Source organism: Xyrauchen texanus, chromosome 20 (assembly GCF_025860055.1).
Source record: "Xyrauchen texanus isolate HMW12.3.18 chromosome 20, RBS_HiC_50CHRs, whole genome shotgun sequence".
NCBI classification, from domain to species: domain Eukaryota; kingdom Metazoa; phylum Chordata; class Actinopteri; order Cypriniformes; family Catostomidae; genus Xyrauchen; species Xyrauchen texanus.
Genome location: NC_068295.1, coordinates 34,370,111 through 34,397,931, shown reverse-complemented (window position 1 = coordinate 34,397,931; position 27,821 = coordinate 34,370,111). Strand labels below are relative to the sequence as shown.

General features: G+C 39.1%; 1 long non-coding RNA gene across 1 annotated transcript; it reads right to left on the bottom strand.

Moving 5' to 3' along the window:
- Positions 1–275: 275 nt before the first annotated feature.
- On the bottom strand, positions 276–27,821 carry LOC127661152 (uncharacterized). The gene is made up of 4 exons (XR_007972737.1): positions 27,718–27,821; positions 27,568–27,624; positions 1,004–1,080; positions 276–682 (listed from the first exon to the last, which is right to left on the bottom strand). It is a non-coding gene; the product is annotated as an uncharacterized LOC127661152 (long non-coding RNA).

Genomic DNA, 27,821 nt, shown 5'->3' with positions numbered 1-27,821 from the left:
CCGGTAATGCAAGCATAAAAATGTCTAGTTTTTCCAAATAATACATTCGAGTAAAAGTGTTTTGATATAATAACATAGCAGAGTGTGAGTTATAGAGTGAAAGTGTTTATAAAGTCATAAACAGCCATTGTACCAGTGATTTGTGTGAAAGTAAACAAAAATCACAGTTGCTGAAGCAACACTATTGTTTATTTCAAACTGCAGCAAAATGTAGAAAGTGGCACAAATATAGTTATAGTTATTGATATTCTATGAGACTAGGTTGGTTTTGTGCACAGTTAACTGTATAGTTCTTGATTTGTTTAAAATTAGTTAATAAATCACAGATTTTGTCAAAAGTAATCATAAATGAATGTTAAATGCCTTTTTTTATTTATCAAGTTCACTGAACTTTTTTTTTTTTGTATAGTAAACCAGTCACATTTTGTGGATATGAAGTGCATCTGCACATATAAAATAGCTTACAAATGCAACTTAATGTCAGAGCAAGAGGTTAGTTTTGAGGGACAGCACCATTGCAGAACAGTGTGTCCATTAAGACCTTTCAGGTACTGCTCAATATCCGAGGCAAAGAGAAGGCCAAACAGGTAAGCAACTGTAGATTGCCAGATGTTTCATCTTCAATCATGAAAAGACTGCTGACTTTTATCCCTCTGGTCTGTCTGTTGTCTGGAAAAGTGTTCTAGTGTAACAAAGAATAAGCAAATATAATCTGACATTAACATTGCACCTTGTAATTGTAATTCACCCAAAAATGAAAATTCCCATAGTTTACTCATCTTTATTGCATCTCAAACTACGACTATTTTTCGTTCTATGGAACACAGACAGAGACATTTTAAAGAATGACAAAGATATTTTGAATTGCATCTTTTTCAATAGAATGTAAGTGAATAGTGACTGAGAAAGTTAATTACATTTAATTGTGTACCACACAAACATGAACAGAATCTATTTGCTGTCAACACAAATGTCTTAAGAGGAATTCATTAAACATACTCACCAGAAATTTTGCAGAAGAACAAGAGGAGATCTTCAAGGACTGTTTTCTTTCTTTTTATGAGTTGCAATATTCAAGGTCTGCAAAAAGGGTAACACATATAAATATTTACTTATGACTTAATGTTGTTATTCATTGTGACTTAAACAATCAAATCAGCCCGTAGACTTGAGGAATATAATTGGCCATTACTTTCCTTTTAATCATGCCCCCCAAAAAAAAAAAATTTCTGCAAATAATATACCAAAGCGCTATTATGTAAATCTATATTTCCTACAATTTAGAGGTAACTTTGCAACATGATTGACATTAATGGGTTACTTGCTGATCGAGCTTGTTAAGATCTCCCATCTTTTGTCCAAAAGCCTCGAGTGTCTCGAGGAGGTCCACACTGGTGATGCATTTAAAATCATTACATAGCTGGTGACTGAATTAAAAAAAGCTCTTATTTTTCAGATTATTTAATAGGCTTCTCATACCTCACAATAGACATGATAAAAGACACAAAAAATCTATAGAAACTATTTATTTGAAATGTAAACTTATTTTAACCTCTAATAAATATGTTTAGATAATTTTAATGCTAATGTTCGCTGCCAGCCTGGAATAAGCATGTTGTCGTTGGTAGCCTCGCCAGTCGCAGGCTTTCGATATTCAAAATATTGCGTGCTCGCTGTCCCCTGCGCTGCACATACGCCAACTTCTGAAACATTACAATGTGCATGCTCCAACCTCCTAACCAACTGTCCTCAAGTTGATCTAAGGATTTTTTAACCATCTGTTTTTCACTGGTTTTGCCCAGTTAACATACACATCATCTTTATTCCAACTTTTTGCAAGTTGTATTTTTTACAGTGTGGCAAAGTGTTGGCAATATCAAAAGAAAAGATACAGGCTCTGCATAATGCATAATGAAGAAAATTAACTGGCTGAGCTAGTTGTTTAAAAATAAAACAAATTTTCCCCCAAAAAAGGGAAGTGTGCTCTAATGCTGATGAACTTGAGGTCTGGAGAAGTACAGGGGACGAGAAAACTCTGAAATGGGAGGATGGTCTCAGCGCCTGCATCACGTCTCTCTCTACACCTCCAAATGATGTTCTGACCCCATCATGTGACCTGGACACAGTGCTGAGCACTGCCTGGCTCGGCCCTCTAAACAACAGCTTCAATGGCTTGCAGATGTTAATCAGCTAATAAATTCTTTGTGAAGTCAGTGACTCTGGGGTGGAGGTACTATGGAGACCAGACTGAAGGGGACTGTTTTGTTTCTTGCACTCTACTTTAAATAGTACAGTATATTACATTAAAGGGGTCATATTATGAGAAACAAAATTGTCATTGATCTTTTGAGATGAAAGGGTACTATGTATTATGAAAACATACTGTAACTTTGGAACACAAAACTTCCTTCCCAATTCAAAATGAGTCATCTGTTGAAACTAAACTGCAAAAAATAGTTTTGAAAACTTTTTTACATTTTTTTTTGGCAGAAATATTTTTTAAATGGTTGCCAACATTTATAATTAAAACATGCCTATATGTTGTTCAAAAACTTGTCCCGGCCAGTCATGGTGAGAACTGTTGAGAGTAAAAAGTGTACAAAATGTTGCCAAACGAAGTGCTTTCCTGGCGGTGTGTAGCACCTGCTGCTCTGCATAATTTTTGAAGTATCCTAGCTTTACAAACAAGTTACTGAAGTCCCTAATTGTTTCAGCCTGAATTTAAATGTTTGTGTGGTTATTGAAGGATTGAAACTACATTGTGTGATGCTGGGTGTAGAAGTGGGACAAGACAGACAGAGGTGCGGATCCAAATGCGGTATTTATTATAGCACGGAGTAAACAAAAGGGTAAACACAAAGAAAAGTCCACGAGGGGAAAACAGGTAACTGAAAACACAATGAAACAGTCCAAACACGAGGGAACAGAAACACGAAACTGTAGACAGCAGGGTAACCTCAGACGGAACAGACAGGGAACAGGGTAACCTACGGATGAACACGGATGAACACGGATGAACACGGATGAACACGGATGAACACGGATGAACACGGATGAACACGGATGAACACGGATGAACACGGATGAACACGGATGAACACGGCGTAGCATGGGCACGGACATGAAACGTCAACGATCGACAGTGACTAAACAAAGAAACAGGGTTTAAATGCACGGACAAAGTGGCGACTGAACGAGACACAGGTGGAAACAATGATGAGCGCAGGCAGTGAGGGAGAACGGGAATTGTGGGAAATGTAGTTAAACACACGGACAGTGAGACTCAGGGCGGACAACAGGGAAAACGTGACATGGAACGGGATCGGTGACGGGTGAAACGGAAAACACGGAGCGGACAGCAAGAAAACGTGAAATAAACGTGATAGTGAAGCAAAGAACAGAGGGCAGACAACACAGGAACGTAACACATTGGGCCTGTCAGCAAACCCATAGCTCAAAGCAAAGTATCACATACGGATGGCCATTTACATATAAAATGTAAAGACACATTAGCAATAAATAAATAAATACATCTGTTTAAGTCTAAGAGTCAGAGAGAGTATGCAAAGTTATCATGCAAAATGAGACTTATGATTTTGCAAAGAGAGGATGTCTTCAAAAATAATGCCATAAATAGTTTTCATTTATCAATAAACAATATACAAATCCAGTAAACATAAAAATTTAAAATAAAAAATAATAATTCGGTGTGATCACCTTTGCTTTCAGATTAGCACTAATTCTAGGCAGATAGGATGTTCCAAGCTTCCTGGAGAATTCACCACAGTTCTTCTATCTATTTCGACTGTCTCAATTCATTCTGTCTCAGACAGACACAATGTTCAGTGTGGAGGGGGCATGCCATCTGTTGCAGGGCTTCCTATTGTTCTATTCTATTTGCTAAAGGAATGTTTGGGAGTCTAAAATGTATATTTCCTACTAACACACTAAAGCTGAATATATAACTAACCATCTTAAGACAAATGTTTTTGTGAAACATCTTAAGTGCCTAAAATGTTGCACATTATTGTATGTATGTAACATAAAGATTAATGTAACATGCATGTTTTTCATCTGTATAAACTCCATCTGTTTTCTTCTGTGAATTACAATAAATTACAACTGTTTTGACCCTCCCCCTTCCCAAGGAAGACAAGGACATAAAACAGCCATCTCCCAGGACTCTTAAAGCTGGATATAGCATGATCACATCTCCATAGTTGAAAATAATAAAACTATTTTGTCTGTTTTAATTTCCATTGGGGTGCCTAGCCAAGAAGTCTTACTTTAGCATGAATCACACAAGTGTTTTATATCAGTTGTATCAGATGAAAACTATCTAACCCTGTTGTGCACTGTAATTTCATTAACAGATGCTTTATAGATCCCCCGTTGAATTTCACCTCTGTGTATATAAGTAGTGCTCCAATGAATGCTTGAAAAGTTCAGGATCATGACCTTTGAACTATTCCCTCAACTCAAGAGTTTTAAAGGGATGACCTAATTTCTATAATATAAGCAGTTTTAAAGGGATGTCCTCAATTCTATAATAAAGTTAAAAAATTAAGAATTGTAAAGTAAATAACTTTTACTTGAGTACTATTAAAACTGAATACTTGTGCTCTCACTTCATGACATTTCTAAGGCAAAAATCATACTTTTTACTACTAACAATTAATTTCAGATCTTTAAAAAGCTAAAATATATTATTTGTAGGTAATCCTGGTTTAATTATTATTATTATTATTATTTGTTTTTTATCATTATATACATTTTGTCCATCTGTTTGTGCTAACAAGCCTATCAAATTGTGCTCCCATTAAATATATGTAACCTAAATATATATTTAAAAAAATCCAATAAAAATCCTTTCCCATGTAAAATGAAATACTTAAGTAAATTACATTTTTAAATATTTTTTTTTTTTTTTTACTTTTTCTCAATATGTGTTTGGCTAGATACTAGAACTTTTGAGAAAAAAATGTTACATGTAAGATGGGTGCACAAACAGGGTTTCCTCACAATGTACCCACCTTCTTTCACAAAGACACACATACATAAACTCACATCTTATGAAAGCTTATGTAAATCTGATGAGAGAAAAGCCTTGATGACATTAAACATCAGTATTGGGGAACATTCAGAGTAAACAAGAAAAGAGCTGAGAGAGCTCCTCCTCACTGCACTGATAGCTAGTTAAAAACACACACAGCACTTACCGATAAACTCTGGATCAGTTATTGTTTATTAAAGGCCAGAGGTCATAGAGAGAAAGAGTGATAGTGAAAGATTACCATAGAAAGTGTCAAATTAGCTAAAGCCTGGGTAGTGTAACATTTTACATGCTACCTAAACAAGGTCAAACATTAGCAGAGAAATGTACATACATAAACAGTTTTTTACAAGCGAGCAACACTAATTGTAAAAGTCATATTTCATTTTGAAACATCACATAGAAGAAACTACGTCAGCAAAGGAAAGAAAACGTCTAGGATACTATTGTAACCCCTGTTCCCTGTTGTGTCGATTGTAGTGAAACTAGGGGCTTCTTTTGAGAGCCTCGGTTACCTCTGAATATGAGAAAAGGCCAATGAAAAATTGGCGAACAGAATGTTGTGCGAACATGAATGCGCACATGTTCGCCTCAGTGGAGGGGAATGGTGCTAACGCAAACGGTATACCCGATCAGTTGCTCCATTTTACAGTTCTACATAATCGGACCTGACAAAACACGGGACAAAACCAACTCAACCCAGAGATTATAGAATCTCGCAAAGGTATTGGGTGTTGCCCAGCCCGCTGCTCTACAGATATCTGCTAAGGAGGTGCTGTTGACCATTGCCCACGAAGATGCCCACTCCTTGTAGAGTGTGCTCAAACCCGCAAGGGGGTGGGTACAGCCTGGGTCCGACAGGCCAATGTGATGGTATCGACTACCCAGTGGGCGAGCCTCTGTTTGGAGACAGCGTTCCCTTTCCGCTGTCCGCCAAAGTAAACAAAGATCTGCTCAGAGAGACCAAAGCTCTGTGTGCGGTCCAAATAGGTACACAAAGCACGTACTAGACACAGCAACAATAAAGTTGGGTCTGCCTCCTCCTGGGACAGCGCTTGCAGGTTCACTACCTGGTCCCTGAAAGGGGTCGTAGGAACCTTGGGCAGATAGCCCGGTTGAGGTCTTATGATGACATGAGCATCTGCCGGACTGAACTCCAGGAAAGTGTTGCTGACAGAGAACGCTTGCAGGTCTCCAACCCTCTGATGTAAGCGAGCGCTATCAGGAGGGCCATCTTATGGGAGAGGGAACTTAGCTCGACTGACTCTAGTGGCTCGAAGGGGGCTCTCTGAAGGCCCGTGAGGACCACGGGGAGATCCCATGAGGTGAACAGGTATGGCCTGGGAGGATTCAAACTCCGGGCGCCTCTTAGAAGCCTGATAATCAAGTTTTGCTTTCCTAGGAACTTACAGTCTACTGCGTTGTGGTGGGCCACTATAGTGGCTACATACACCTTCAAGGTGGAGGGGGACAGCCTCCCCTCCAGCTTTTCCTGCAGGAATGAGTGCACTGACCCTACTGCGTGTCTCTGTGGGTCTTCAGATCAGGATGCCCCATCCCTGAGAAAGAAGGTCTTTCCTCAGGGGAATTTGCCAGGGAGGTGCTGTCACAAGGATCATGAGATCTGAGAGCCAAGTCCGAGTGAGCCAGTAGGGGGCCACTAGAGTGACTTGTTCCTCGTCCTCCCTGACCTTGCACAGCACCTGTGCAAGTAGGCTCCCTTGGGGAAATGCGTACTTGCGCCAGCACATCTGTCCCGAGAGGAGCCTCTGACTTGAGGGAGTACCAAAGCGGGAAATGGGAGTTCTCTTGGGAAGCGGACAGGTCTACCTGTGCTTTGCCATAATGGTGGAGTTCGAACAAGAACCGTATGAAGGGTTGGTGTCGGGGGAAATCGAGACGTGGAAGTACGCATCTTTCAGGTCAACCGTTGTGAACCAATCTTGATGCCGAACGCATGTTAGAATATGTTTTTGCGTGAGCATCCTGAACGGGAGTTTGTGCGAATCCTGGTTGAGAACTCACAGGTCCAAGATTGGCCTCAACCCACCTTTTTTTGGGTACGATGAAGGATGGGCTGTAGAAATCCTTCTCCATCTTGGCTGGAGGGACAAGCTCTATCGCATCCTTTTGTAAAAGGGTAGCGAATATTGCACGCAGGGTTCTGGCATTTTCGCCGTGCTCCAAAGTGGGGTGGATGCCGCTGAAACGGGGTGGACATCTGACGAACTGAATTGTGTAGCCGAGTCGGATGGTCCTGGCCAGCCAGTGCGACAGGTTGGAAAGTGTAAGCCACGTGTCCAAGCTCTTTGCGAGGGGCACTAAGGGGATGATCAATTGTAATGTGAAAAGAAAAGTCTCAAAGCACTTTGCTCCGCATACCCGGCAGGGGGCGGGTTAGTGACTGAGGAGGAGGTCTTAGTGAGTCATCCTCTGGACTCATCAGAACCGGCTGGCCGGGTTGTGTATGTTGTGGATGTGGAGGTGAAGTCTCTACGTCCATAGTGCCACTTTGACTGTAAGGATTTGATGCCGGGGTGCCGTGAGAACAGGGTTTGTGAGCACAGGCTAGGTGAACCAAGGAATGAGGAAATCGCTCTCTTATTGACAATGTGGGTACCGCAGCCAATAGGGGGTGCAGCAAATGAAAATAAGGAAAACAAAGATTTTCCTCCCGGAGGAAGGAGTGGTCTGGCTTACAGCTCCTTAGCTAACATCTCGTCCCTTGGATGGTCCATCTTAGGAATGACTGGGAGCTTTTCCGGGTCCTCGAAAAGGTTCGTGAGACGGATGTGTCTGCTTCCTGCAGGGAGCTCTATGCTAGGGCTGAAAGCTGGGCCCTGGTTGAGAGCTACCTGTTGGTTCCTTGTTGCCACAGGGGGACGCCCTCGGCAAGCAGACAGGGCTCTGCTTATTAATTTAGGAAAAACAGTTTAGAAACCATAGAGAAGCCCTTGTAAACTACATATGCCGATAGCTTAGGTGACCATTTATATGGTATTGTAAGGGCATGGTCACAATGACCATGTTTACATGCACTTAAGGTTTTTGCAGAAAGCTGTATTCTTAAACATAATGTTAGCGAGAATGCTGATTTCCTTATGCTGCATAAGGGGTTAAGAGAAAGCGGTTTAACACATCTGTGTTTCTCCTTGAGAACACAGCTTAACATGGATATACAAACACATTAGTGGCATTCTGACGGGTGTTTGAAGAGTATGCATGTGCCTGAACAGACTGAATAACAAATATTATAGGATGGAGCCCAACAACAAGTTAACACAGCGAAAAGAATTCATTTCTGGGAGTAAAGTGGGAAAAGCTCATCCACTATAAACTATACCCATTTATATTACCAATGTAAAATATTGACGGTCCCTCACATTCACGTATATAGGCAGAAGTAGATTGAAGGATCCTGGATTTTTACGGAAGAGGGAAACCCCACTACTGCAGCGCAGTCCACTGCAGGTCACAATGCAGAGTTAAGGAAAGTAAAGAGTATGTCGCTTATAAAGTGCATGTTAATGGGAATGTACATGCTGCCATCTCACAATAGCCCACTTTCTCGCAATAAGCCACTTTCTGGTGTCCTTGTAAATGTAATCACTGACACATACAAAGTTTCATGTCAATGTGTTAAATCAATGCTGAGATACAACTTTAGAATCTATTAGGCATCTTGCCATCAAATACAATAATGCATTACATGAGAACGGTTTGGTCTATAAGAAAACTTGTAACATGTTTTTGCCAGCATCTACCGATGATGATATGACTTAAATTTGGGGAAGATCTAATGAACGATAAAGGAGAGGAAAAGAGTAGGTTTTCAAGGAAATTAAAAATGGCAAAATTGGAGGAACAAAAACTCAAGGAATGTAAGGAAACCAGTCTCATGAGAATTGGCCAAATTAATAAAAAATTATAAAAAAAATTAAACCTTAAAAAATGCCCCAAAACTTTACAGATAACTTCAGGGCTGGTGATGCAGACACTTACCAAGTTCCATAACGATACACCAATGCATTTGTAATATACAGAATTTTACATCAGAATTCTAAATATGCCATATAATTGTACTATGTACATGATTTAAGGTCAAACTATTTTTAAGTTATAAACAAAAATTCCCATTTTACATTTTTTGACCAGTAGGTGATGCTGTGTTGAAACTTCTCAGGTGCCCCCAGGGCATGATGGCTATGATGTGCATCAAGTTTCATTTCAAAATGCCAAATCATTGCCAAGTTATAGCTTCATAACCTCTTTGGCGTCATCATTGGTGTCCCTATATGATATAGACCAAATTGTGTGTAAATCAGGTGTACGGCCTAGGATTAGTTAAAAAAAATAGTTTGTTTGTTTTGTTTTGTTCTTTTAGAACATTTTAAATGCCGGAATTTTGTTTTTAGGCCCTAGTTATAAGCATTAACATAAGTGCAAATTTGAGATAGAGATCCCAAATTTGCTACGATGTAAGTTTAGACTGACCTCTACAATTGTGCCAAATTTCCTCCCCAACTTTACTAATGAATGTAGCTAATAAAGACTAGTTCATGTTCCTCTGTCCTGTTGCCAATTTACCTTCTACATTTGGTTAAGCTGAATAAAATGTTCCAGACTGCAATTGTTTCAAGTCACGTGTTGGCATTTTCTGTAGGATGATGGCTGGAACTGTCCCCGGGTCAGATGGCAAGGTGCTGTACTATCCAGTGTGCATGCCGAATGTCAGAAGCTAATTTAAATAAGGCCCTTAGTTGAGCCTAAATTACACATAGGGAAAATAACATGTTTTGTTACTTTACAATGAGCAGGAAATGTTTTAATGAATTGCTTGTATTTTTATAAAAAATTGTCAGGCAAGAGATCAGTACACTGCTTGAGTGTTCCACACATCAACACATCCAAGCCATATTTGGCAGTTTAGATTTGGATAGGAAGGCTTATTTGTGTGTTTTGAAAGAACATGTCTGTTCCCCTCCAGCCTGGCCTTGCACAACCTTCTTCAAAAAATATTAATGTATTAAGGAAGTATGTTTTTCACAAAGAGAACAATGTGTTTTGCATGTACACTTTTCTTGTTACCGTTGCTCATTTAAAGACTTCTTTTGTTCATTGTTCTGAGTACATCAAACCCAAAGAGAGAAAATTGTGGCAGAACTTGGACTTTATTACCCATGGCCAGTTCAAATGAACAATTGAAAAAAAAAAATTTGAAATCAGTGAATTTATTGGACAGGAATGTATTTGGTTCCCCCAGTAGAGCAATCAAGAGATTAGTTCATAAATCAGAGCCGCCTTAATAATGGAGACATACGGTACAGCATACATGCCTGGCCTCTCATTACTGCTTCAACTAATAACATCTATGCATCTTTCACACGCAGCTTTGGCTTTAGCTAAAACTACAGTGCACCCACTGTAACCAACAAAGATCTCTAGTCTACATAAAAGTGCAACTAAATGTGCATCAACAGCGTTAATATAACTATTGTGAGTTACTGGGTGAATTAATGCGTAAATAACATTATTTTGCAAGAAATGTTCACTTCATGAACAAGAAAAAGAGGTTGGGGTTCTCTTAAGCTTACACTTGTACATGATATGTGATAAGATGTGACATAAAATACATATATGATTAACATAACAATGATATTATTGCATTTATTTTACTTTTCTTTGAATGTTGCAAGTTATTGACGCCACTATAATTACTATACTTGATTTTATCATTAAACATCTGTACAGGTAATAGCATAATAGCAGTCTCCTTGGCGATCATGATATTAAACTCGATTACACTTCATATCGCCATCTAGCGCTCTGCGTATGCATCAAGCACTGGGAAGTTTAATCAAGCTTGAAATCATGATCGTGCCTGGAGGCTACAATGGCAAGATGTATAGTGCAATAGGAGTTATATTTTGGTCTGTTCTCACCCAAAACCAACAAGATCACTCCAGAAAACATTGACTTTATCTGCTTTTTGGAGATTCAAAGACCTGATCATTATTCACTTGCATTGTATAGACCTACAGCTGAGATATTCTTCAGCTGAGATGTTTTTTTATGTTCAGCAGAAGAAAGTCATACACATCTGGGATGGCATAAGTGTAAGTTTTAATTTGTCATTTTTGGGTAAACTATCCCTTTAAATTTTCACCCACACCTATCATATCGCCTTTGAAGATATATATTTAATGACTGGACATTTCTGGCCATCATTCACTTGCATTGTATGGACCTACAGAGCTGAGATGTTTTTCTAAAAATCTTGCTTTGTGTTCAGCAGAAGAAATAATGTCATTCACATCTGGGATGCCATGAGGGTGAGTAAATGATGAGAGAATTTTCATTTTTGGGTGAACTATCCCATTAACTACTGTACATTATGTGTAGCTTGTAGCTTGGCATATAACTGTTACAAATTGGCTTCTCCAAAACAGCTTCAGTCATTTAGCATTTTATTTTACAAACATTTTCTTTTTATTAATGTGTGGTTTCTGTGTCCATTCCTGGCACTAAGTATTCTCACATTATTTCTCCCTGTATTTAACTCAATTTCTCCAACCGTGTTTTTCTTTTGTTCACTCCCAACCATTTTTCACACTTAGACTGAAGTCCTTTGACCATTTCTGTCCACGGCTTATCTGTCTATTCCCTTTCTCAACTCACCCATCATACTGGGGCTCATTTCAATATAAAGGCCTCTTTGTTTTGCTGGGTAGAAAAATTATTTTTTTTAGAGTACAAGATGAAAGAACTGCTCAAGTCAATGCTCAAATAAGCATTAAAAATACTTTAAGTGTTCTTCATTGAAAACCGCTTTTCAAAGGAAAGGCTTGGGGAGCTTACTCTAATGTAATATGTGGAGGATTAGGTGTTTTATGGTAGGCTTGTACCTTAATGACTGGTGTATGTGATCATATATACAAGGCTGATCTCCTTCAGAACAAACCTTGTGTTGACCAACTTTACACATAGAGACACACACATACAGTATAATATATAATGCATGCAGGGCGCACCTACTAATAATCATAGTAATCTAGACAAAATACTGTGAGGTCCATAATAACATTTTTCTGTTTAACATATTGAAAATCCTTCAACTTTCTAGTCTAAATTAAATGTTGAATTCCAGATTATGAGTGTGATCTCAGACTTTTGGACCCCACTGTATATAAAACGAATAATTAAGAAAAACACTGTAATTAACGGGAATACTACTGTTTTAGAGTATGTGGTGAGTGATGTGTGAGTGTGCATGAGGGTCTGTATGCGCATACAAAGAACTGGTAAGAAAGAAAAAAAAAATTCGGGTACATGAGGCCCACTATCTAAATATTTGGGACATGCTTTAAGACTTGTTGAGCTCTGAATAAATCAATTTACTGAAAACAGATGTGTTCTGATTTTACTTGTCATGGAGGTATACACACATAATTTGAGATAATATCAGAGAATCTTATAATAATTAACATTTTGCAATTGTTTTAGTAGGCATGTTTTATTATGGTTGCGTAAAGCAAAGTGTCTCTCAACTGGTGGGTCGAGACCCAAAACTGGGTCACAGGTCTGTTGTAATAGGGTTGCGGAAAACAGGTATAAAACAATGCAAAATGCAAATAATAATATAGCTGCAAGCAGCAATGACGGGCCCAAGCACAACTGGTCGATTTCCCCCCAGGTGACTTTCGAAAAACAATGCAAGGTGGACAAATTCATTTGGCATTTTATATAATTCTAAACAATTTTGAAGCAATTTGAGTAAATATAAGAGCACTATTTTAAGTCTGTTGTAAGAGCCACACTTCCATCTGCCAGGTGACTATTTTGGGTGTCCAAAATAGTCATATCCATGTGATTATCCCCCAAAACTAAACATACATCACAATTTTTATCTCTGCAATATTTAAAAAAAAATCCAAAATGGCTGACTTCCTGTTGGGCCATTAGGTCCAATGACTATAAATATTAAAGTTGTCCGGCTTAATGAGAACTATACATGTACTAATTTTGGTGACTGTAGGTGAAAATGGGGGTGCTGTAGAGGAATCTTACATTCCCACTTTAAACCTGTTACCTTTTATGTTAAAAACTTCATCAATGTTCCCATACTTGGTATCAAATTAAAGCTTAAAAACTAAACTTTCATTTGCATTTTTAAAACATGCTACTTATGTTTCATGTTTTCTGCTTATGATCCAATCCAATGATTGAAGAAAAAACAGCATGCATTTTATTAGGCTAGTATGTTAGAAATCTGTCTGACTTGCTGTGATATCATGACCACGTGTGTCAAAAATACTCCCACGAGAGCGAGGCGGAGGCAGTTGTAACAGGCAGGCGGCACAGTTGCTTTTGCGAGTTGCGTGAACTGCAACCATGATGGGAAATGACTTGATGATGACACAGCAAGCACCTTAAAATTAAAGGAGTTGCAGAAAATAACTAATAAATGTTATTTAAGGGGTTTATAAGTAAAATGTCATAATCCCTTCTGGTTTCCCATAAGTATTTATTTTTTTACTTAAGAAAATCACCAACAAGCTGGAGGGCAATCTAATAGGAACACACACAGAGAAATGTGTCTAGTATATTCTGCTCTCTGCATCTTTTATAAACTGTATAAATGGATGAATTAAAATCATGACGCAAGTTAATTTGCAATATATCGTGAATATGTATGTAGGCTATGTATCTGACAGTTAGGGTTGGGGAGTAACAGAATACATGTAATGGGAATACGTATTAAAATACAAAAATATAAGTAACTGTATTCCACTACAGTTACAATTTAAATAATTGGTAATTAGAATACAGTTACTGTAACGAATGAGGCTGGTATCCCTTCAGCTGACCACCAGAGGGAGCCCTCTCCTGAAAACTGACACTATACCGTTTCTTCTATGTCGACTTCCTGTTTGTACTATATAAATAGCCATGCTTCTCCATTGTGACTTTGCAAAGTATTGCCAGTTTCACTGCCTTACCAAGTGTTATTCTCATTTCCTGTGTATTGCCTACTTGTTATGACCATTGTGCTTTCTGGATTACCATTATCGGATTACTGTTTTTCTCTGTTTGCCTGTTTGGACTGATTAACTGTGTAACGACTACTGTGCCTGCTTAAATGATTACGTCTCTCGCTTGTGTCTTGGATTTGTTTGCTAATTGTAATAAACTTCTTGCATATGGTTTCATGTTCGCCTCTATGTCAAGTCCCTTACAGAATACTTTGCCACCAATGAATCAAGCAGAATTTTCTTAGCTCCAGGCTGCATTCGCTCACCAGAGAAAACTCCTCAAAAGTTGACACAAACAATTGAACCACCTAAGAGCTGCAAATGAGAACCTCACCCGCTATATCCATTCTCTTCCATCTCCACAAAGCTACACTAGTAAGTTTCGCTCTTCCTGATAAGTTTGATGGCTCACAATCACTGTAAGGGATTTTTACGTCAAAGTAAATTCTATTTTTCCAATCAACAAGAGTCTTTCAGTCAAGAGTCCAAGAAATGTGCATTTATGATGACATTACTTATCGGTAAAGCGCCAGACTGGTCCTCAGTTGTTTGGGAGAGTGATAATCGACTTTAAACGTAATTTGATTACTTCGCTTCCCAGATCCATGAAGTGTTTGAATACCCAGAGGGAGGTAAAGATGTCTCTGTTCAGCTGCTTCATGTACACCAGGGTTCATGTTCTGCAGCTGACTTTCCCATACACTTCAGGACATTAGCAGCCCAAAGTGGATGGAATGAGATTGCACTCAAGTGTGTGTTCACAGAGGGACTGAACTACAATCTGCAAGCCAAACTCACATGTAAGGGTGAGGATTCAACACTCACTGAATTCACTTCGTTGACAGTAAGGATTGGTCATTTACTGCGCAATTCACCATGCTCAAATATTAGCTCCAAGTCACCACCATTAGTCCATAGTCAAGTCCAGGTATGCCCCGAAGCTCCTGAACTGACATAGATCACCTATACCAGAGATTCTGATGAAGAAAGCGATCATCGTTATCGGGAGCGACTGTGTTATTACTCTGGTGAACTGAATTAACATTTATGGTAGCCAGAATGGTACCATGAACATTTAATCTCCCACACACCACAGTTTCTCTCTTCCCATTGAGCTCTCCTTTGATGATATACTGAAATTTGTTTCTGCACTCGTCGACTCAGGGGCTTCTGTGAATTTAATTCACCAAGGTCTAGGATGAGAACTCCATATCCCTACAGTACCTTGTATACCCACCATGAACATTACTGCTGTGAATAATGCACCTATAAGCACTGGCATCACTCACCAAACTGTTCCACTGACACTACGGGTTGGATTGTTTCACACAGAGATCATGTGAGAGATCTCTATGTTATTGACTCACCCAAGCATCTTCTTATCCTGGGTCACCCATGGCTGGCTATCCATGATCCCATCATCTCCTGGAACCAGGGTGAGTTAAAACAATAGATTATTGATTATTCATATCAGATTATTGTCAGTCTAATTGTCTTCATGACAGTCACCATGCCATGTTTGACTACCAGCGTCGAAAGTCCTGAGTACTAAGCTCAAGTCCATGTCCAGAGGGAATATTCTGAATTCCCTGAGGTATTCAGCAAAATCAAAGCTACACAATTACCCCCTCATCGTCCATGGAACTGCACTGTTGAGTTACTGCCCAGCATGGCACCTCCTAAGAGCAAAGCCTATCTATTGTCAAGACCTGAAACCATGGCCATGGAGACTTACGTCGAAGAGGCTTTAGCTTCAGGGTTCATTCTTCCTTCCACCTCACCAGCTGCAGCAGGCTTCTTCTTCATTATGAAGAAAGATGGAGGGCTCCGTCCATGCAGTGACTACAGTGGTTTGAATGCATTACTATCAAGTACAGGTACCCAATCCATCTTGTTCCGTCTGCCCTAGAACAACTACGTGAAGCACGCATCTACACAAAACTGGATTTGAGAAGTGCATACAGCTTGTTTCGGATTAGAGATGGAGACGAGTGGAAAACCGGATTTATCACCACAAGGGGTAACTATGAATACCAGGTGATGCCTTATGGCCTGGCCAATGCACTAGCTGTGTTCCAGTCACTCATGATACGGTGTGCCACTCCATTCTGCTTAATAGACTTGAGAGTTGGCTTGGTATTTCTGGTACTGTGCTTAAATGATTTAAATCTTACCTTACTGATCATTCCCAGTTTATTGTTTTGGGAAAAAACAAATCTGACATTGGACAGGTCTGATGTTCCTCAGGGATCTGTCTTGGGTCCCATATTGTTTAGCCTTTATATACTTCCTCTGGGGCAAATAATTAGGAATTATGGTTTAGTGTACCACTTTTATGCTGATGATACTCAGCTCTATATCAGCTCTAAGTCCAATATTAATGTTACATCTAAAATTCAACAGTGTGTGCAGGAAATAAAAATGTGGATGCAAAACTGAATGGTTCAAAGACAGAGGTTCTTCTCATTGGTAACTCAATTTGAATTTGATTATGGATGATAGTATAGTAGTTCCATCTACTCATGTTTGTAACCTTGTTGTGATTTTTGATGCTCATTTGACATTAGATTCACACATTAAGAGTATCACAAAATCTACATTCCATCACCTTAGAAACATTGCAAGAATTAACCCTTTCCTTACATTGCCTGATGCTGAAAGGCTTATTCACGCATTTTTTACTTCCAGGATTGATTATTGTAATACACTATTTGTTGGTCTACCTGCTAAATCTATCAAGCAGCTACAGTATATCCAGAATTCAGCAGCACGTGTTCTTCTACTCCATCACGTCAGCACATCACAGGCGTGCTTTATAGTTTGCATTGGCTTCCTGTTCAGTCACATATTGATTTTAAAACTCACACTCTAACTTACAATGCTCTGCATGGAAAGGCCCCTTCTTATATCTGTGACTTAGTTACCCTTTACATGCCTTCTCGATCTCTTCGTTCTGCTGATTCTTTTACTCTTCAGCAGCCTCCTTGTAGACTCAAATCTATGGGTGAGAGAGCTTTTTCAGTTGCTGCACCTACAGCAGATTATGGAATGCACTTCCTCTTGCTGTTAGAGATGCTCCCACATTAGACAGTTTTAAGAAGTTAAAAACCTATCTTTTTAAAATTGCTTTTATAGTTTTAGATGACTGGTATTTTATCGTATTGATTAGTTGTGTTGTATTGTATAGAATGATTTATTGTTTTGTACTGTATTACAGAACTTTTGTACTTAATTTTTTTATTGGCATCTGTTTGTAGTGCTTTGGTACTAGAAAAGCGCATTATAATAAAAATGTATTATTATTATTATTATTATTATTCATCAATGAGATCTTCAGAGACCTCCTCAACAGATGTGTTATCACCTATATTGATGACATACTCATATACTCACATCAAAGATGTTAAAATGTTCCTTTCCTGCTCTCTAAAACACCAGTAGATGCATTAGGTATCGTGTAATAACAATGAACAGTATATATATATATATATATATATATATATATATATATATATATATATATATATATATATATATATATATATATATATATGTGTTAATATATGTTGAAATTAACATTTATTAACTGGGTAATTAAATTAAATGTTATACCAAGATTAAAAAAAGCTGTAAAAGTATTTCTTTTTTTCTTTTTCTTTTTTAACTGTAATGCTGTATAATATTTCAGTGTATCTTTTTATTGATAGGCATCTTTTAGGGTTTTTTGCATAATTTTTCTTGACCAATGCTGCACTGGAACACTGAGAGTGACATTGATCAGGATTCTCAGAATTCACAGGCACGAGCGCTCCCCCCTCCACCCGTCTTTTTCCAGGGATTAAACAGCTGGCTTGCAGGATATTGCTCCATTCTTTGGAAAAAACGTCTAGTTTGTTTGCGGCATCCCTACTTGCAGACGATGAAAAAAACACCCACATACACACACACACACAGGGAGTAGAGTCAGGTTTTGAAAGACACACACAGTCATGTGTACTGGGCTATTTTTAAAGTTTTGCCCTTGATGACTCATTATTCCTCTTTGTTGTATATGAGGCTCAATGAGTAAGACCTGAATCCTGTAAAATAGGCTACTATTAGCCCATTTCCTGTTTACTACACAAGCACAGGGTGCAGCATGTGTGTGTGTTGGTGTTTGTTATACATAATCAGTGTTTCAGGGAACAGGCTATAAAACTTGGTCCCATGGATTAGAAGTGTTTTCTAAATATTACTGTACCTTAGTCTAAGTAGACGCCATGTTTAATTTAAACTAAATAAAAATAAGGTTATCATGGAAAGACATACAGTCCGTCAAAGGCAAATAGGTAAAATAGCATGTTTTTCCACTTGTAAATTACACTTTTAACTGAGAACTTTTTTTTTTTGGTTACTAATAATGTTAATAATGTTGCTCATGATCCCTATATTTTAGCGCAACCTAAACACACATTTTACTGAGTAGGGTACAGCGGGGCCCCGGGATAAAAGGCACATTTGATTTTATTTTCTCTCAAAACACTAAAAACCAACAAATACTAACTCAGCCACCTATTTTTTATTAATTTTAATCAAATCAACCATCTGATATTATTTATATTCACACAAATGATGTTGCTCCTTCACAATTCAATAAAAATTAAAATATTTTTAAACTTGATATACTTAGTGACCTGAAAAAAGCATATTTTCCTTAAGTCCCGGAGTACCCTACAACTTTAAATTAAATATTCTGTCCACCCTGACAAAGGTCTGTTAAGTATCTTCATTAGTCGCCCTTTGTCTGTCTACATTGTGTTTCATTATAAACATCTCATGTTGTTTATTAGACCATCTTAATGAAACTGTCATGTGAATAGAACATGTACAAACACATTTGAAATTATTTCACAATGTCTGCTTCACCCAACACTGGCAATGTTGGAGGCGATATAAACGATAACATTTGACGTAGATGTAAACAGATAATGAAAACCTTTTTCTCAGTGTGGGAAAATCACTTTTGAAAGTGCTGAAGGTGATGTGCCCCAGCTGTGTGTGTGTGTGTGACAGGGTCCAGACCTCTCAAATAACTGTCTCTGACATGGTGAGCTGTTCCATATTCACTGGATTAACCAAAACTCCCTCCTGGGTCTACTGACATGTTAACCCCCTCTGCATGCAATGAGAGAGAGAGAGAGAACAGACAGGCAGAGAAGAAGAGAAGGCAAAGGTAGAAAAAAGTTGTGCATGTAATGAGGTCAGTATGGTGCTAATGATACCTATGGGAGAGTTCTGTATCACAATGTAATCCTTCTGTGACTGAGGGAGAACACATAAAAAATATACAGTTATGCCACCACATACCCTGTAACACGCATGCACTCACCCACTTTTTTCTCTATTCATGTCTCTCTCTCTCTTTCTCTCTCTCTCTCTCTCTCTCTCTCTCTCTCTGTATATTTTGTTACATTGTCATTTATACACTTATTGTCTTTACACTGATAATGAAGACTAAATCACCATGCCACTATGGCATCAGGTCTCATAAAATCAAGTTACTATACCTTAATTTTTGCTAAATAATTTTTATGTGGCCTGTTTTATGTATTGCAACAGTTTACTGGTGTCATGAACACTTGAGGCATTACAACAACAATGACTTTTATTCACTTCCACACAAATCATGAGTAACAGTAAGTGCATAATGTGCGCTTAATAAATGAATAAGCCGACAACGCATGCAGTCTTGTAAATGCAATAAACCACGTTCCTTTATCAACATAAAGACCATAAACAGCTTATGAATAACCAGATAGACAGGGGTAGATTTTTGCCCATTACACCAATTTTGCATGCCATGCAAACATCTTCCCTGGTGTTCTTATCGGATCATTCAATGTGCGCACGTGTTGAGCACATGTCTCTTCACGGTTTGTCATCAGAAGTAGAGAATAACGTGATTATGTCATGCACACACACACACACACTGGCTGCTAAAAGTTTGGAATAATGTACAGATTTTGCCGTTTCGGAAGGAAATTGGTACTTTAATTCACCAAAGTTGCATTCAACTGATCACAAAGTAGACTCAGGACATTACTGATGGAAAAATCAGCACCAGTTTTCTCTGGAAACTAGACAGTCAATCATTGTTTTGAAGAATGAAGGCTCTACAATGCTTGAAACTGCCAAAAAAGATTCCGTACAAAGGTGTAAACTACAGTCTTCAAAGACAAAGGACAACTGGCTCTAACAAGGACAGAAAGAGATGTGGAAGGCGAGATGTACGACTAAACAAGAGGATAAGTACATCAGAGTCTCTAGTTTAAGAAATAGACACCTCACATGCCCTCAGCTGACAGCTTCTTTGAATTCTACCCGCTCAACACCAGTTTCATGTACAACAGTAAAGAGAAGACTCAGGGGTGCAAGACCTTATGGGAAGAATTGCAAAGAAAAAGCCACTTTTAAAACAACAAAACAAAAAGAAATGTTCGAGTGGGCAAAGAACGTCATGGTTACTGTTGTAACCTCCGTTCCCTGATGGAGGGAACGAGACGTTGTGTTGAATATAGTGACACAAGGGGTCTTTCTTAACGTTTTTCAGTTCCTATTCTTTCAGAGGGAAAAGACCCTGCGGAGACTACATCCTGCCCTGACTGGTGTGAGGTGAAATGTGACCAATATGTCACATGGGTTGTCAAGCCACACATGGAAGTGGCGCAGTGTTAGGTCCTACTTGAGGAGGGAGGAGCTCTACAAACACAGCGATGGGGGGGCAGAGGGACTGCCCAAGGGAGATGTGCGTCCACCGACGGGGACCATACCGCAGAAAATACATCACAGGGAATTTCCTGCAGAGGGAATTAGGCCTTTGGAGCCCTAACCCTGTACAGAGCACTTGCGGCTCGTAGTGGGTCTGGGCGCAAATTCCTCCACTGAATTTGCAGGCCAGAAGGCTAGGGAAGAAGAAGATCCAGGAAGCGAGAGCTCAGTGGCTAACCTGGGAGAGAGAGCGCACTGCATCTCTTTGGTGAAGGGCACTAAGTGCAAGTGGAACACCCAGTCGGCTGTTCCCTGTTACCGAGTTCTACTGGCTCGGACCTGACAAAACACGAGATAAGTCCGACTCAACCCTGAGATTGTAGAATCTCGCAAAGGTATTGAGTGTTTCCCAGCCCGCTGCTCTGCAGATGTCTGCTAGGGAGGTGCCGTTGGGCAGTGCCCACGAGGATGCCACACTTCTTGTCGAGTGTGCTAGAACCCGCAAGGGGGCAGGCACGGCCTGGGTCTGTTAAACCAGAGAGATAGCGTCAACCAGCGAGCTAAACTCTTTTTGGAGACGGAGTTCCCTTTCCTCCGTCTGCTGAACATCTAAAGCTCTTACTGGACATAGCAACAAAAAGGCTGGGTCTGCCTCCTCCCGGGGAGTCTGCCTCCTTGCAGTTTCATGACCTGATCCCTAAAGGGGGTCGAAGGAACCTTGGGCACGTGGCCCGGTCACGGTCTTAGGATGACTGAACTCCAGGCAAGTGCTGCTGACAGAGAATGCTTGCAGGTCCCCAACCCTCTTGATGGAAGCTAGTGCTATCAGGAGGGCCGTCTTCAAGGAAAGGGCCTTGAGCTCAACTGAGTCAAGCACCTTGAAGGGGGTTCTCTGAAGGCCCGAGAGGACCACTGAGAGATCCCAGGAGGGGAGCAGGCTTGGCCGGGGAGGATTCAGCCTCCGGGCGCCTCTAAGGAACCTGATAAACAAGTCATGCTTACCCAAGGACTTGCTGTTCACTGTGTCGTGGCTACATACACCTTAAGGTGGAGGGGGACAGCCTCCCCTCCAACCTGTCTTGAAGGAATGAAAGCACTGACCGAACTGTGCATCTCTGCGGTTATTCAGACTGGGAAGAACACTAATTTGCGAACAAGTGCAACTTTAGTAAAGCTGCCTGGTACAGGGAGCTCTGGCTTGGTTGATCATGTTTACGACCGCAGGTGATAGGTCACTCTGATCTTCCATGTCCCTTCCAGGGGCAAGACGTGGCCAGCTGTGTGCCAGCGTGTCTGTCCAAAGATGGGTCTCTGTTAAGGAGTAATAGAACGGGCAGTGGGAATTGTCTTGGAAGGCAGGGGTCTTGAAGACATGAGGGGACAGGGACAGGCCAAAGGGGAGGACCTTGTACTGATACGCCTGGCCGTCAAACGTGAACCGTAGGAATGGTCGTGTCGAGGCAAAATGGAGACGTGGAATACATGTCCTTCAGGTTTCTGCATGAGAATTTTGAACAGGAGTTTGTTTAAAGCCCGGTTGAGAACTCGCAAGTCCAAGATTGGCCGAAACCCACCGCCTTTTATTGGTACGATGAAGTAAGGGCCATAGATACCCTTCTTCATCTCAGCTGGAATGACAGGCTCTATCGCGTCCTTGAACAGCAGAGTTGTAATCGCTGCCCATAAGGTGCTGGCATTTTCACAAGGCGGGAGCCTGGCAAATTGAATCGCGTAGCACAGTCGGATGGTCCTGGCCAGCCAATGCAATGGGTTGGACAGCAAAAGCCAAATCACCAGCGGGCGCTCGACACTGGGGGTGAAGCTGCCTGTTGCTTGGACGCAGGGGAACGCCCTTGGCATGCAGACAGGGCGCTGGCTGCGCTTTGGCGGCGCCGCGGCATGATGTGTGAAATCGCTTCTGTCTGCCTCTTTACCGCCGAAAACTGGAGGCGTTGAGAAAGTGTGCCTTGTCAACAATGTGCATCTCGACCATGTTCATCCAAAGGTGGCGTTCCTGGACCATGAGGGTGGCCATCGCCAGCTCGAGTGCCCTCGCTGTGACCTTCGTGGCTCTGAGAGCGAGGTCGGTGGGAGAGCGCAGTTCCTGCAGCACATCGGGGTCAGGACTACCTAGGTGCAGTTCTTTTAGTGCTTTGGCTTGGTGGACCTGCAGGAGAGCCATGGCATGCAGGGCGGAGGCAGCCTGACCAGTGGCGTTGTAGGCTTTTGAGGTCAGTGACAGCCGCTGGTAATGCTCCGCTGATCCAACAGCAATGCTCTGCTATAGAGGTCAGTGGAGCAGTAGTGAGAATCAGCTTGCTGCTCTGAAGAAAAAAACAGACTTACAGACGCACGCCCTCTTCAGTTTATACACCTATGTCTGGGGGCGGGACATGCAAATTCTGTCTGCCAATTTCTCATTGGCCTTTTCTCAAGTTCAGAGGTACGTGAGGCTCTCAAGAAAGACCCCTTGTGGCACTACATTCAACACAACGTCCAGTGAGTGACAGAAGGGGAAACACAGACATTGGAGAAGAGTGTTATGGATCTTAAACCCATTGAGTTTTTGTGGGATCAGCTAGACTGTAAGGTGTGTGAGAATTGCCCGACAAGATGGCCACATCTATGGCAAGTGTGACAGGAAGTGTGGGGTGAAATGTCACCTGAGTATCTGGACAAACTGACAGATGGAATGCCAAGGATCTGCAAAGCTGTCATTGCAGCACATGGAGGATTTTTTGAGGAGAACATTTTTAAGTAGTTTAAGAAGTTCTTAAATTTTTTTTCAAAAGGTAATTGTAATTTCTCACATTATTAATGTCCTGACTATACATTGCGATCAGTTGAATGCCACTTTAGTGAATAAAAGTAACAATTTCTCTCCATAAGATCAAATCTGTACATTATTCCAAACTTTTGGCCTCCAATATATATATGATCATTCATATATGAAATGATCATTCACATTGCATATAAATATGCAATGTGAATGATCATTTCAGACTTCGTAACTGTCCAATTTGTAGAAGTAACAAGCATTTAGAAAGTTTAGGACAAAAACCGTTGGTGTTCCTCATTTCATGCTCATAGTTTTTGAATGAATACATCACATTCAGTCAGGCAGTCTCATACAGTCAAGTCGCACAAACATTTCAACGTATCCGACGCTCAAATCAGATCCAAAATTCCACCTCTGCAGATGGTTGGAACTCCACACAGCTGGTGTTGACACTCTGTCATTTGTCAAATGAAGCGAAAAAAGTCTAGTAAGATGAAAGAAAATGATCTGCAAAAATTTAATTAGTACTTTTCCAGTTTAAATAAAATTGTAAGGAGTAAAAAGTACTTTTTTTTTCTTTGGAAATGTAATAAAGTAAAAGTATTCCTTTAAATTTGCACTAGAGTAAAGTACAAATCCGCAAAATATTACTTAAGTATTTTTACTCTTTTTCTATTACTTTACACCCCTGGTCGGCAGGAAGAAATACAAAATATGTGACAAACATGATCTTTTATTAAATAATATCGAAAAATTACATAATTACATAATTTTACATAATTGCAGACTTTTGACCTGAGAAATAAACCTTAATAATTTCACAAGTGTCTCCTCTAAAGTTTCAGAACTCAACAATGCCCCAAACTGTGCTCTGATATGCCAAATACCAAATTCTGCAATCAAAAGTTTTCAAATTCAGGAATGACTCAAGCATTTCACATATTTAAGACCAATTTATCTGGGCAAATTCTTATGTCATTTGTTTCCTAGTTTTTTAGGAGACAACGTTGATACTTGAAACATAAATTAAAGTCGAGATTATAAAGTGTCTGAGCAATGCAAATGTTCCTTTGGGCTGTGAAAGAGGCCATTGTGTGCAAGTTTTTCACAGCTGACTTATGGGTACTCCTTGCCCTATAAGTTATTTTCCAATCTATTGTGTTTTTTTTCTTTTGATAGTTTGAGTTCAACAGACTTAAAACACATACTATGTCAATTGAGGCTATTCAAACAAAATTGTGAATGACTTGACTATTTGTCTAAAGCAAACAGCAGAAGAGACCAACAGTGGAAGGTGAATCTGACAAAAAAATTATAAAGTTGAGTTTACAAAGGAGTGGCTATCTACTATATTTATAAACTGAACAAGTGAATGCTTATATTTCTTTATTATTATTATTTTTATTTATTTATAAATTTTATTATTTTTATTCATTTTTTATTAATAAATGTTTCCCTTTTCATGTATTTTAGTAAAGATGAAATATAATTAGTAATAAATAAATATTATCATCATTTAGTTTTAAACTTTTTATCCTCTTTTTGGCCTTTAGAGTCAATCCTAGAACGCAATCCTCCTTGAATGCTTATGTGGGTCAAAAAAGACCCAGGTGAAATCTAGATTATTCTTTGCAAAACTACTCTAAAATGTACTCTAATAATAATTGTATTAGTTATTAAAATTTTTAAATAGTTAATATATCTTTTATTAAATTCTGAAGAGTTTTAGACACATTAATAATGGAGTAGGATTTTTGGGTGACAGTGTGAAAAAAAGGCAGAGCCCTGTGTAAAACTAAATTTCACATTTGAAATAAGAAACAGAACTCACACATCAGCAGCAGGTTTTCTGTCTTGACTAAAATAGTTTTATATAACCTTATATATCAAATTCTATTTCTGAATGTATTTTATTATTCAGATTTGTCTAATATGGCCAAATGTCCAGCTTCACAAGAGATGACAAAGACGGCCTTTTAGATTGTGTAACAAATGTGACAAGCTAACATCGACCCACTTTTCTATATAAACACACACACAAACTTGACGCCTCATCAGCCGTGTCATTTAATTTAAGATGACTTCATTAGATACAATAAAACAAGGGGCTCTTTTATACAGAGATTTCAGTGGTCCATCTGGAAGTACTTTAAATGTCTCTCTAACAATCTGCCAAGTTGTTAGATCTCACTGAAAAAAGCAAAATGCGTTCCTTGCAAACTTCTCTGGCGGTAATTCAGAGTCGCAATCAGAGTCTCAATCTATTTGTGTGAGTGTGTGTGTTTAAGGAAGCGAAAGATGGTGTTAGAATAGCACAATTGCAAATATTTATCTGTTGCAAAACCAAATGATGACAGTTGTCTAACAGCTTTCAGGTTGAAATTACACTTTACAGAGAAAGGAAAGGAAAAGAACATCAATGTCTCTCACATGTCATGTAGGAGACCTTTTAGCCCTCTCACATTAGAAGGTTTGAAAAGTAATTTAAAAAAATGCTCCTTGCAAAGTGATCTGAACCGTTCAATCCCTTCCATGTTTATTGTATTATGGACTTAATCGCAATTAATTATGATTATTTTTCTACGCCCACACTTCTATTGCCATGCATGAAGCCTGTATGAACATGTTTCATGCACGCGCACACACACACACACACACACACACACACACACACACACACACACACATTGGGTTTTCATGTTTTATGAGGATTCTCCATAGATATAATGTTTTTATACTGTACAAACTTTATATTATATACCCTAACCCAAACCCTCATAGAAAACTTTCTGCATTTTTACATTTTCAAAAAAATATTATTTAGTATGATTTAGAAGCTGTTTTCCTCTTGGGGACTGACTGATTGTCCCCACAATGTCAAAAATGTAATGTTTTACTTTCCTTGTGGGGACATTTCGTCCCCACAACGTAGGGAAATCCTGGATGGACACACACACACACACACACACACACACACACACACACACACACACACACACTAAAGCTTGCATTATGTTTAAGGAAAGATTTTTCCTGTAGTAAAATCACTGTAACGAACAAACTCTGTTGGCTTATTGCTTAGGTAACACTTTACAAAAAGGTTAATTTATTAACATACTTTCACAGCATTTATTAATCTTGGTTAATGTTATTTTCAACATATAGCAATACATTTTTCAAAAACTAAATAGTTGTATATGTTAACATTAATTAATGCACTATGAACTAACATGAACTAAAAATTAACAAATGTATTTTAACTAATTAACTAACATTAACAAAGATTAATAAATTGCTGTAAAAAATATAATATCAATTGTTCATGACACCTAATTCATTAACTAATGTTAATGAATTGCCATTGTTTTTATAGAATGCTGGCAACAGTATGATTAAACACACCACTGTTCAATAAATAGTTATTTAATTAAAAGTCCACATTAGTATAAATAATCAGAACAAACAATTACTCTCCCAAGTAGCACAGTTAATCAGCCTAATTGTAGACTGTTTACAGTGTCCAAGCAATGTACAAAAATGTTGGATTAATGTAAAATTTACAATCACTGAGTTTATTAGCATTTTACAACAGCTTCAAACACAGCTTATCCAATCAGAATTCAGATTTAGAATTGTCCATTTTAGCAATTTACCTCATTTGAAACAGTTCCTTAAACCTCTTAACTGTGGTAAAATCACTCTAATGCAGTGCATTATATGAAAAAAACATGTGGTCGACTGACATATCACTGAGATAAATTTGTTTCTTGAGGGTGCTGAAAATCATCTGCTTGCATGTGAAGCGACTGAGGCATGTAAACGACCAGTCATGGTTAATTTGGTTTAACATGAGCCATCGTGTTACTACAATAATAGGCCGGTGTTCAAAACAGTCTCATTTAAACTGTCCGCATTTCAGAGCCACGAAAGACACGTTTATATGTTGAAGTGCTCACCTGTTTCATTCTCCCTGTCTCTCCTCAACAGTTCCATGTAACTTTTAACTATCTTGCCTGAAGATAAAAAGGCAAATATCAATAAAACAAATATCATATACCATCTGCAAATATGTGCATATCTCATTTAAACAGATGTAATTAACAAACCTCACAAAACTTGAGCAGATCCAGCATCCTGTGGATGTTCATTTATTTACCTCTGAAGCATGTATTCTAACTGCCTCTCCTCAGTATGTCCTTGTAACTTGTCA